Raw genomic sequence first — 13,701 nt, forward strand, 5'->3', positions numbered from 1 at the left:
GGGTGGTTGTTCATTTAATGGAGGGACTTGTAGTACCAGAGTTGAATGATACAAAGTGCGACCTGGCACACCATAACACCACTTGGAACAAGCGGGTAGCTATCTCAAAAAAACAATCAACAACTAAAAAAACCGCGACCTGGCATGTAGTAGTACACAATTTTAAATGATTGTTTTGATGGAGTGAAAAAGGAAAACTACCCCACTACATATATATAGGTCGGAGCCTCCGCGCTTGCTTGCTAGAGTTGCTCTATTCCCACACTCTCATCCTCTCCAGATCTAAACAAGATAGGGGTAGTAACACTATCTTTCGCCCTTCAAAGAACACTGTCTTTCTATCCTCATTGTTGGTTACAGATTCGGACGTATCCCCCTCCGCCAGTGAAGGGGAGGAGGGGCAGCGTTTAGGCCATCGTCGATAGCGAGGGAGGAGACCCACTGCCGGACGCACCGTTATCTCTGGCCGAGCGCCGGCACGGGAGGTCCTCCTATCCCTTCATCATTGCCTATGGGTGGATCCGGCCTCCCGCCGCCCACCTATCCACATCCCGACGACCTTCAGGTATTCTTCGTTCGAAACCGCCTTAGCTCTACTTCCCCAGCTCGCTACATTGCTGCATGTGCATCATTTTCTACCTTTCATCCCCTCTCGATCGGATGGTCCAACGTCACCTATTTTTTTTCTATTGTTAGAGATAAAGCTACTTCATGGAGTCGAATCTTGTACTCCTTCCATCCGAAAATACTTGTCATTGAACTGGATGTATCTAGATGTATTTTAGTTCTAGACACATCCATTTTGATGAAAAGTAATTACGGACGGAGGGAGTACTTGGTTCAAACAAGAAATAAAGTGGGGGTGGGGGAATTTAGTATGTACATCGGACTTGGTACAAACAGGAAGGAAAGGGGGTGAAAGTAGTACAGACTAGTCATCCAACCGGTCTCTTGGTCGAAAAGGGAAATATAGGGGTAACGTTGCACAGTGGTATGACCAGGACTAGATTTGCTATCCACTCATAGGAGTAGGTGGCTAGAGTGAACAAAAATGGGACCAACCCAGATATGTTTCTTGGATGTTTGTTTCTCGGGGCAACAAACTATGAATCACCACTTTATGCCCCTGTTTATGTACATGGTGCTGGACTGCTAGTGCACCCACTGTCCCATTCCCTTATACCAAATACTTAGCTATTATTAATCTAATGTCCCTGGTAAAAATGAAGCCATGCCACTGTTATAAGCCATGACAAGTTTAGCCAAATGTTTTTGCCTGTAATTATTTGAGACTCTGACTATTTCCTCTGTACCTTTTTGTGCAAACGGGGATATCCAATTCACTTGGTTGTTGTTGTGACCTTTTGGTGCACTGCACAAAACTCTTCTTAAAAGAAGTGACTTTTTTGCTGTTTAACTCGAATGTCAGAATGGAACAGTTGGTTCATTTCGGTGGAACTACACAAAGGGAGATCTGTGTTGCAATCCTCATCATCCATATTGGCGCCATAACCTTCCTTTAGGTAAGAATGATATTTAATGCATGTGTTCATCTCTATTTTTCGACTGCCATGAGAAAATAATGCTATTTTTTACTAGTACACTTGTACTCCCTCACTGACAAAACCAATTCTGAATTAGAAGGCCAATCATGTACTTGGTTTCACCAACTGGTGAGGAGAAAGAGAAACAGAGCATGAAAAGGAAGAAGAAGAAGAATAAACAGTGCCAAGGTGATCTTGCTGAAGCCAGAGGCCTCAGTCGAGGCCATTCAAGGGCTCCGGCAACGACTACCTTACATGTGAGACAATCCTCCAGGGAGCCCTTCCACTTCTGCTGTCTCACTTAATTAATTAGGAGTACTTAAGTACCACTAATTTATTGCTGCCTAATTTTCCTGTCGGAGTTAAACAAATCTTTAGTAGGACCCTATGCTGAATCATGTACGTGTGTATGTTTGTCTATGGAGGTGAATCATGTGGTGGAGCAGGGAGGGAATATTATTAGTGTCATGACATAATAGTGCTATTGTTTTGCATGTCAATTTATTGCCATTGGTTCAATGAGGCAATGTTTTGCGTATTGTCCATCATGAATTTGATGCTACTGTTTGAGTAATATGTTAATGTCTTCCTATCCTTTCTCACTAAGCTAATGAAGGTTTTACCTTGTTCCTACTTGTGCAAACAGGGATCATGTTGTGCCAATCATACATTTTAGTGGAACTACACAAGACAATACAATGAATTGTATCCCAGCCAGTTCTTTAACTCTGCTAGAAGTTCTTGATAATCTTTCGATATAATCTCAGCACTGGTAAACAAGAGTGATTTCAACCATACATTTGAAGTGCACAAAAATATATACTATTGTGTGCTTCCAGTGAGTGCTTTATCATCTCTTATGGGACTACATGAATAAGCTTTTTTCTCAGGTTGGTACGGGCCTAAGGCCTTCATCCATATTAGTTTGCTGGCATCTCTATTTGTATCATGCTACTATCATGAGAAACTCCTTTATCTTTGCACGTTAAAGTTTTGCAACCTATGATAAATGGCAATGCTTTGAGTGTTGAGCTAATTGGCACTGATTAAATAAACTAATACCTCTCTTTAAGCAAGACTACTATGTTGCTAACTTTACCCATTAGGATAATGAGGGTGCTTCTATTTTTTAGTGTATGTTTCATCAACTAGTCCCACTAAGTAATCTCACTCTCTCAATATATGTGCCAATAGGGATGCTCGATTTTGGTGGAACTGCACAAAAACTTTGTGTGCTTCATTGCCTCGGTAGCTTCTGTCCTTTCCTGTCAGTCGCTAATCTCGGCTTGCTTTCTTCCTTCGCTGTCAGTCGCTTCGCTTATCTCGGCTTCCAGTCAAAGGAAATAGTAATTGATATGCTACCTCACACAGGTTGATACTAGTCTTTATCCAGATTATTGTGCTTGTCATGTATTGGTAATTTGGTATTGTGCTATTGTTTGCTGATTTTATAAAGGAATAACTTGGAGCCTGAACTCGCAGGCAAATCATTGCATTGGGTGATTTCAGTAGAACTGCACAAAATGATCAGATGGACAGATACTTATGTTGCTGCCATGTACTCCAAAGTTCACTCAGACAAGCATCGATGTTGACAAGAAGTGCCTATATTCATTCGAGTATCAACCGGCGTCAACCAGTTGTCAAACTCCCAAGTATTAGGAGAGTGAACGCCAAAAATATTTCTTGGCGCATAGCCCAAAAGAACACAGTCCAGTCTTTGGTCCCAACTTGTGCCTTTTGGTTATCGGCAGATATGGTAGTGAACTGTATGACATGGAGTCTAAAGATTCCAGACAAGTTGGTTGACGCGTATATTCATCTGGCACTTAATCAGTCTGCACGCCATGGGTGCTCCATTTCAGTTGAACTGCACACAAAAATTGGGTGGCTCATTTTCTCAACCGCCTCCTTTCTTGTCTGCAATGTAGAATTTTGGCGAGCTACAGGACTAAGATGAGCCAGTAAACTAGTTGGATGAAAGTAGTGGCCAAGTTGCTCAAACCTCGCTCAGCACAAGGCCACTATTTGAGGATAAACCTACAAGCATAGTTCAGATTCTCTGTGTTGCCTCTTATGTACTCGAATTTTACTCGTACAAGAACTAATTTTAGCAAGAAGTACCTCCGACTGAACACCATTTACCGGTCTGTACCCTAGGTAACTAAAGTTCATCCATGGATCATATTGGCTGTGATCTCAATCATTTGGATTCATAAACATACTGAACATGTGTATATCTGAATCTTTTTGTGAATTATGTATGCATATTGTCATGTGATCTATCAATCATTTGGATGCATAGATATGCTGAGCTTGTGTATGAATCTTTTGAGTTGTTGATAGTGAATGTTGGCTATGAATATGAACGTGTCCTGTGAACCTGAGTTTGATACGAATGTTTACCTTTTCTGTTGTATTTGTGTGTGAACTTGTTAGTATGCCTACTGTGGGGTATGTGACGTGTGGGTGTCAACGGCACACCTTCTTCCCGAGAAGAATTGCACCTGTTTTGTTAGGGTAGCAACGGTGCATCGGCTCTTTTAAATCTTTTTATTACTCTATCTTCCCCTCTCCCCCGCTCAACCCTTGCCGTAATGTTTTCGGCCTCAAAACAAACATAGTACTACGTTGTTTTGGGGGCTTGATGAAAAATCAAGTGCTGGTTTCTGTAGGTTGGCCCTCCCAACAAATGGGCTGCTGGTCCACCACGACGGACTGGGAGGCCAAAAATACAAGTTGTATGGTGCAGAGGCAAGTAAAAAAAAGCTATTGAGAGCCATCCACTGAAGAAAAAAATCGCTCTTGATGTGCTTCTTCAGTCGTGTCGCCGGCCCCCTCTTTAATCCAGTTCACTCAGGCATCTGGTATCATTTTTTCCAGAGGGCGAACAAGTATCAGCTAGGCCTAGGTTTTGTATTTTAACATGTGTAGCCCACGACATATGAAGACAGTGGTTTCAACTTATTTTTTGAGGTCCATACCGGCCTATGGGATTTTTCTTAAAGATCGGCAGCCCAATGTATTTTTTAATAAAACGCAGGTCTCTGTTCTATTTATCTATATATAATGATGTGTCCAATTTATGGTTTCCCTTCTAACCACATTATATATATTTATATTATTACTATTATCGTATATTTTATAGAGACTTATATATGCATTATAAAAACATCCCACGTGTTATTAACTTATAAGAGTAAATGTTTAACGGAAGTTGGCAAGGAAAATCTTGGTTCTTTTTGACTCACACGCAAGGAAAATCCTGGTGATTGCGTACAAAAGCTTGCGAAGATTTTAAGGACCAATTTAATATGAACAGGCTCATTTTTATTTTGAGCAATAACTCGCTAATTTGTTAATCCCAAAAATGATATAAATGTGTTGGGCCTCCGGTTAGTAGGTTAGTCCCAAAAATGATATAAATGTGTAAAATAAAGCCCATAAACATCCCCAAGCTTAAATGGGTAATATAATAGCATGGAACAATCAAAAATTATAGATACGTTGGAAACGTATCAAGCATCCCCAAGCTTAATGCATGCTCGTCCTCGAGCAGGTAAACGATAAAAAGATAATTTTTGATGTGGAATGCTACCTAGCATAATCTTGATCATATGTCTAATCATGGCATGAATATTAAGACATGAGTGATTCAAAGCAATAGTCTATCATTTGACATAAAAATAATAATACTTCAAGCATACCAACCAAGCAATTATGTCTTATCGAAATAACATAGCCAAAGAAAGCTCATCCCTACAAAATCATATAGTCTGGCTATGCTTTATCTTCATTACACAAAATACTTCCATCATGCACAACCCCGGTTTCAGCCAAGCAGTTGGTTCATACTTCTTAACGCACTTCAGCTTTTTCAACTCTTATGCAATACATGAGCGCAAGCCATGGACATAGCACTATGGTGGTATATGGTGGAGGTTGTGAGGACAAAAAGGGAGAAGATAGTCTCACATCAACTAGGCGTATCAACGGGCTATGGAGATGCCCACCAATAGATATCAATGTGAGTGAGTAGGGATTTCCATGCAACGGATGCACTAAGAGCTATAAGTGTATGAAAGCTCAAACTAGAAACTAAGTGGGTGTGCATCCAACTTGCTTGCTCATGAAGACCTCGGGCGTTTGAGGAAGCTCGTCATCGGAATATACAAGCCAAGTTCTATAATGAAAATTCCCACTAGTATATGAAAGTGATAACTCAAGAGACTCTCTATATGAAGAACATGGTGCTACTCTGAAGCACAAGTGTGGTAAAAGGATAGTAGCATTGCCCCTTCTCTCTTTTTCTCTCATTTTTTCTTTTATTTTCTATTTTTTTTATTATTTTTTGGTGGGCTTGTTTGGCCTCTTTTTTTATTTGGGCTTCTTTGGCCTCTTTTATTTTTCATAAAGTCCGGAGTCTCATCCCGACTTGTGGGGGAATCATAGTCTCCATCATCCTTTCCTCACTGGGGCAATGCTCTAATAATGATGATCATCACACTTTTATTTACTTATAGCTCAATATTACAACTCGATATCTCGAACAAAGATATGACTCTATATGAATGCTTCCGGCGGTGTACCGGGATGTGCAATGATCTAGTGTAGCAATGACATCAAAACATGGAAACATCATGCTAGCTATCTTACGATCATGCAAAGCAATATGACAATGAATGCTCAAGTCATGTATATGATGATGATGGAAGTTGCATGGCAATATATCTCGGAATGGCTATGGAAATGCCATGATAGGTAGGTATGGTGGCTGTTTTGAGGAAGATAAATAATGGGTTCATGATACCGGCGAAAGTTGCACGACACAATAGAGGCTAGCAAAGTGGAAGGGTGAGTGTGCGTATATCCATGGACTCACATTAGTCATAAAGAACTCATATACTTATTGCAAAAGTCTACTTGCCCTCGAAGCAAAGTACTACTACGCATGCTCCTAGGGGAAGGGTTGGTAGGAGTTAACCATCGCGCGATCCCGACCTCCACTCATAAGGAAAGCAATCAAAGAACACCTCATGCTCCAACTTCGTTGCATAATGGTTCATCATACGTGCATGCTACGGGACTTGCAAACCTCAACACAAGTATTTCTCAATTTCACAATTACTCAACCAGCACGACTCTAATATCACCACCTTTATACTGCAAAACTATTACAAGGAATCAAACATATCATATTCAGTGATCTACGAGTTTTATGTAGGATTTTATGACTAACCATGTGAATGACCAATTCCTGTCATCTCTCTAAATAGATATAAGTGAAGCAAGAGAGTTTAACTCTTTCTACAAAAGATATGCCCACGCTCTAACAAATATAAGTGAAGCAAAAGAGCATTCTACAAATGGCGGTTTTCTATGTGAAGAGAAACAGGCAATCCAAACTTCAAATGATATAAGTGAAGCACATGAAGCATTCTATAACACCATACTCAAAAAAATTTAATTGAAGTGCAATGAGCATTCTATAAATCAACCAAGTACTTTCTCATACCAGCATGGTGCATAAAAGAAAAGTAAAAACTAAATGCAAAAGACGCTCCAAGACTTGCACATATCGCATGAACGAAACGAATACGAAAACATACCAATACTTGTTGAAGAAAGAGGGGATGCCTTCCGGGGCATCCCCAAGCTTAGACGCTTGAGTCTCCTTGAATATTTACTTGGGGTGCCTTGGGCATCCCCAAGCTTGAGCTCTTGCCTCTCTTCCTTGTCCTCATATCGAGACCTCCTCGATTAGACACTTCATCCACACAAAACTTCAACAGAAAACTCGGTAAGATCCGTTAGTATAATAAAGAAAATCACTACTCTAAGTACTGTTGCAAACCAATTCATATTTTGTTTTTGCATTGTGTCTAATGTAAGATAAATTTTTCATGGCTTAATCCACTGATATAAATTGATAGATTCATCAAAACAAGCAAACTATGCATCAAAAACAGAATTTGTCAAAAACAGACATTCACCATACTTATGGTACCCAAACAATTCTCCCAAAATTAGGAAACATAAACAAGTTGTGCAGAAAGACAGTTCAAAACGAATCAGAACCGTTTGACATTCCAGTAAAAAATGTAAAATCGCGCACTACAGCCAAAGTTTCTGTCCTGCACCGCACAAACCAACAAGCATTGTAAACATCCTAAAAGCAAACCTTGGCACATTATTTTTATAATACAAGAGAATTGTACAAGGGGATAATTATTTTTGTTGAAAAGTTTCTGTAATCAAGATTCACAAAGTTTCCATGAGCATGAACAAAGTTCAAGGCTAGCTCCCACTTCAACAATGCTTGTCTCTCTCACTTTCACTTTCCTTTTTGAAAAGTTTTTAGGTTCCCCTCTTTATTTATTTTTTGTTTTTAAACTATATAAAAGCACTCAACATAAATAAATGACTCTCTAAAACTTTCGGGTTGTCTCCCTGGCAGCGCTTTCTTTAAAGCCATTAAGCTAGGCATATAGTGCTCAAGTAATGAATCCACCCGGATTCCAAGGTATATCAAAGCCAATTTTAATTAACAATGATTTGTGATTTAGTAGTGAGCACAAAGTAACAAATATCATGCAACAACGAAGTCTAACTCTCTTCCTATGCATCGGCATGTCATAAAAGAACAATTCATGCACACAAAGTAAAGGCCAATGCATAGTATAAGCAGTTTCTTGCAATTCTATCATGTTGGAAACATAAAGAGGCGGAGATGTAGTTCCTATCTCATAATAATTGCAAGTAGGAGCAGCAAGCACATGCATATTATATCTATCAAAATCATCATGTCCAATGGTAAAAGGCAACAAATCAATATAATGCTTACTAAGCACAAACTTCTCCGATATAGTGTAGTTGGGAGAATTCAAAAAGATAATAGGACTATCATGTGTGGGTGCAATAGCAAAAATTTCATGTTTAACATAAGTAACTATAGCAATTTCATCTTCATAAGCATCATTCATATTGGCATCTTGGCCACAAGCATAGCAAGCACCATCAAAAAGGGATATTTCAAGAGAATCAATGGGATCATAGCAATCATCATAGCAATCATTCTTCGGTAAGCACGAAGGGGAATTAAACAATGTATGATTTGAAGAGTTACTATCATTAGAAGGTGGGAACGGGTGATCAATCCGCTCTTCCTCCTTTTGTTCTTCACTCTCCTCTTTATCTTTTTCATCCAATGAGCTCACAATTTCATCAATTTCTTCTTCCATAGCTTCCTGCAAAATATTAGTCTCTCCTTGGGCAGCGGAGATTTTCTCAATAAATGCATCAATATTTTAATTGTATTCATAATTGTCATAGCAAAATTTCAAAATAGCAAAATTTTCAGGCCTATAAACATCATCATCAAAAGCTTCATACTTTTCAAACAAAGATTCAATTTCATAAGCAGCCTTAAAAGCAACAAATTCTTCAATTTGTTCAACATCATAGAAATCATATATACCATTAGCATAAGAAGCTAAGGTTTCATTATCATTAAATTTGCATGAAAAGGGAAGGTGTGGAGCCTTCATCCTAGAGCAACAATTATAATCATATCTCAAGCATAGATCCCAAGCATACCAACGCAACATATTAATTGGATCCCATAATAGTTTCCCTTTTTGTGTCAAGAGATAATCCCTAAAGTATTCACGTTGATCCAATGTTACTCCCATAAAATAATTGAATGGGGTTTTCTCAAGATTATCAAAGTAGTACATAATATTTCGAACATAGCAAGCATCGAGGGTTTTAGGAGGTTCCCCATCTCCATGAGCAGCAAGTACACCTAATTTTTTTGGTATTTCGTGTTCCATATCCATAGCTAAAGATAGAGAACAACTTAGAACAGCAAATAAAAATTACTTAGTGATAAAGCAAACAAGCACACACGAGAATATTCACCCCACACTATGACTCCCCGGCAACGGCGCCAGAAAAAGGTCTTGATGACCCGCAAGTATACGGGATAGTTGTAGCCTCCTTCGATAAGTAAGAGTGTCGAACCCAACGAGGAGCTAAAGGTAGAACAAATACTCTCTCAAGTCCTATCTGCCAGTGATATGACTGTACGCACGCTTGACGTTCGCTTTACCTAGAACAAGTATGAAACTAGAAGTACTTTGTAGGTGTTGTTGGGTAGGTTTGCAAGATAATAAAGAGCACGTAAATAAAAGCTAGGGGCTGTTTAGGTAAAGAAGCAATAAAGTTAGTATAGCGAGTGTGAAAAAGTGGTGGCAGGAGTTGTGAAATTGTCCCTAAGCAATTGACTACTTTACTAGACCAATAGCAAGTTTTATGTGGGAGAGGCCACTGCTAGCATGTCATCCCTGACTTGGAATTCTATGCACTTATGATTGGAACTATTAGCAAGCATCCGCAACTACTAACGTTCATTAAGGTAAAATCCAACCATAGCATTAAGATATATTGGTCCCCCTTCAATCCCGTATGCATCAATTTCTATGTTAGGTAGAAGCTTCTGTCACTCTTGCCCTCCAATACATAGTCCTATCAACATACAACTAACCCTATGGTGTGATCCACGCGCGCGCTCATATGATGGGCACCAAAGGACAGCAACATAACCACAAGCAAGTTAAATCAATCATAGCAATTCATCAACCACCAATAGGACAACGAAAATCTACTCATACATCATAGGATGGCAACACATCATTGTATAATAATATGAAGCATAAAGCACCATGTTCAAGTAGAGGGTACAGCGGGTTGCAGGAGAATGGACCGCTGACTATAGATGGGGGAAGGTGATGGAGATGTTGGTGAAGATGGTGGAGGTGTTGGTCAAGATCACGGTGATGATGATGGCCCCCGGCGGCGTTCTGACGCCACCGGAAGCAAGGGGGAGAGAGCCCCCCTTCTTCTTCTTCTTCCTTGACCTTCTCCCTAGATGGGAGAAGGGTTTCCCCTCTGGTCCTTGGCTCCCATGGCATGGGAGGGGCGAGAGCCCCTTCGAGATTGGATCTATCTCTCTGTCTCTCTCTGTTTCTTCCTTCCCAGATCCTTCCCCTTCACCGTTTCTTTTATATCCGGAGATCCGTAACTCCGATTGGGGTGAATCTTTTGCCCGGATTTTTCTCATAAAAATAGATTTCTTGCGGCAAAAGAAGAGCGTCAACCGCCTTACGGGTGGCCCACGAGGGTGCCAGGCGCGCCCCCCTATCTCGTGGCCACCTCGGGCACCGTTTCGCGTTGATTCTTCCTCCGGAAATACCAAATATTCCAAAATAATTCTGCGTTCGTTTTTATCCTGTTTGGATTCCATTTGATATTGGATTTCTGCGAAACATAAAACATGCAACAAACAGGAACTGGCACCGAGCACTGGATCAATATGTTAGTCCCAAAAATAGTATAAAAAGTTGCCAAAAGTATATGAAAGTTGAAGAATATTGGCATGGAACAATCAAAAATTATAGATACGACGGAGATGTAACACGGCGTGGTCAACAAACGAGAGTCATCGGAAGAGGACTGTACGTGGAGAGCCTGACGGCTGGGACCCACTAGGTCCATGGTCGCATGCAAGGAAAGTTACTCCTTATTAAGCTAAAAAAATGTTTCCTTCACATGACAGCTGGGACCCACCGGCTGTATCTTTGCACGGAAGGAAGTGCCCCCTTGTTTTGCGAAAACAAATATTCATCCCGTTGACAGCTGGGACCCGTCATATTTGGTGGCTGGCTTGTGGGCCTACTAAGCTAACGTGTACGCAGGGCTTTGTCAACTTAATCAACAAATGATTCTAGAAGCTGGACCATTGGATGTTAATCCAATAGCCGTGCTCCTTCTTCAACCTCTGTTCTTGCTCCTGTCTCCCGTGGGAGGCACCGCGGCTGTGCTGTCGTGCACCCGAACTAGTCAAGTTTCCCACTCCTCTCCATCTGCGACTCCACTGCCCCGTCTTCCCCATCTCCGGGTCATTCCAGTCTGGGGCCTCGCCTCGTCCACCGGCCTTGGTGCGCTTGGCACGGTGTGGTCAACATGGTCAACAACCAAGAGTCATCGAAAGATGACTGTACGTGAGAGGCTGACAGTGGGGACGCACCACACCCATGGACGCATGCATGCAACGGAACACGGCGTGGTCAACATGGTCAAGGACGACTTCCATCGGAAGTATACTGTACGTGGAGAGGCTGACAGCTGGGTCCACGGTCGCAGCAAGGAAGTGCCTCCTTATTACGCGGAAAATAATGATTCCTCCACCTGACAGCAGGGGCCCACTAGATGGGCCACAGTATTTTGTGGAAAAAAATGTTTTCCCCCTGACTGCTGGGACCCACCTGACGGGCCACCGTATTTTGCGAAAAAAAACGTTCCACCCGCTGTCAGCTCGGACCCACCGGAAGTGCCTCCTTATTAAGCAGAAAAAAATGAATACTCCCCCTGCTAGCTGGGACCCACCTTGGTGGGAGGCTGACTTGTGGGCCCACTAAGTTGACGGGGACGGAGGGCTTTGTCAACTTAGTCAATATGAACGATTCTAGCTGCAGTGACCGTACGATGTCCATCCAACGGCCATCGTGCTTCTTCAACCTCTGGTCTTCTTGCTTGAGCCGCCCAAAGCAGCGCCGGTTGTACCGCCTGCTCCTGCCTCCCGTGGACGGTTGTGATGCCGCAGAGGCCTCACTGCCCCCTACTACTCCCGCCGCTGGCCAGGCCATCCCTCCACTCACCCACACCCCCTGTTATTCTGCGACGACGGCAGCCTCACACCGCAGCCGAACGAGTGAACCCTCATACTCATCTACGTGTGGGCATCCACTGTCGCGTCTTCTCCGGCTCCGCGTCGTCCCCTTCCTAGGCCTCGCCGTCGTCCACCGTCGTGGTGCTCTCGGTGCGGCATGGTCAATGTGGTCAACGACCAACTTCCATCGGAAGAGTATTGTATGTGGAGAGGCTGACAGCGGGGTCCACGGCAGCCGCAAGGAAGTGCCTCCTTATTACACGCAAAATAAGTATTCCTCCACCTGACAGCAGGGACCCACCGGACAGGCCATCGTATTTCGTGAAAAAAAACGTTTCCCCCTAACTGCTGGGACCCACTAGCTACACCTTCACATGCAAGGAAGTGCGTCTGGGCAAAAAAAAATGATCTGCCCCCCTGACTGCTGGGACCCACCAGCTACATCTTCGCATGCAAGGAAGTGCGTCCTGGAAAAAAACGATTCGCCTCCCTGACTACTGGGACCCACCAGCTACATCTTCGCATGCAAGGAAGTGCCTGATAGTCGGGACCCACCTGGTCGAAGCGTATGTAGCGTTGTCATTCTGGTCACGAACGTGTACGTACATACTGGTGGATGTAGACGTGTGCATGTGTTATAGTAGAGGCGCGCACGTGTCGTAGTAGAGGCGCGTACGTGTCGTAGTAGAGGCGTGCACATAGCATGTACATGTACGTACAGCGGCCAGTGTGCAAGAAAGAAAATATGGCCACGTATGTGTACATACGAGCGGGGTCTCGAATGCCTACTCACGCATACGTACGGCCAGGGCTCGTGTACATGGCTGGGTTGGAACGGAGAAACAGCATCGTCGTCGTGTTCATGGGGAGCCAACCGGCTGGGTCGGAACGGAATGCGTCATCGTGTTCATCGGGAGGGCTTGGACGGAGCAGGCGATGGAAACGAGGCATGTCGTATCGCAGAACCGAGGAAACGGCCTTGTGTTCGACCGGCCACGTTCGAAACGGGATCCTGTTCATCAGGAGGGGTCTGGCGTACCGCAAAACGGAGGAAACGGACCTCCTATAGTCGAAACGGGGGTCCTGTTGATCGGGAGGGGTGTGGCGTACCGCAAAATGGACGAAACGGACTTGTGTTGGAGCGCTATGGTCGAAACGGGGGTCCTGTTCATCGGGAGGGGTGTGGCGTACCGCAAAACGGGACTCCACAAGATACTGTTCATCTCCACCGTCGACCTCCTCCAGCCTCCACGGGCTCCTGTTCATCTAGCCTCCACCGCATGCTACTCCACCGGCTACTATTCAACCACCCCTCCACGGGCACCCCTCCATCGTCTACTGTTCATCCAGCCCTCCATGGGGTCGTCCTGTTCATCCAGCCCTCCACGGGGTCATGTTCATCCAGCGCAATCGGCTCGATCGATCGGG

Source organism: Triticum aestivum, chromosome 3B (assembly GCF_018294505.1).
Source record: "Triticum aestivum cultivar Chinese Spring chromosome 3B, IWGSC CS RefSeq v2.1, whole genome shotgun sequence".
NCBI lineage: Eukaryota > Viridiplantae > Streptophyta > Magnoliopsida > Poales > Poaceae > Triticum > Triticum aestivum.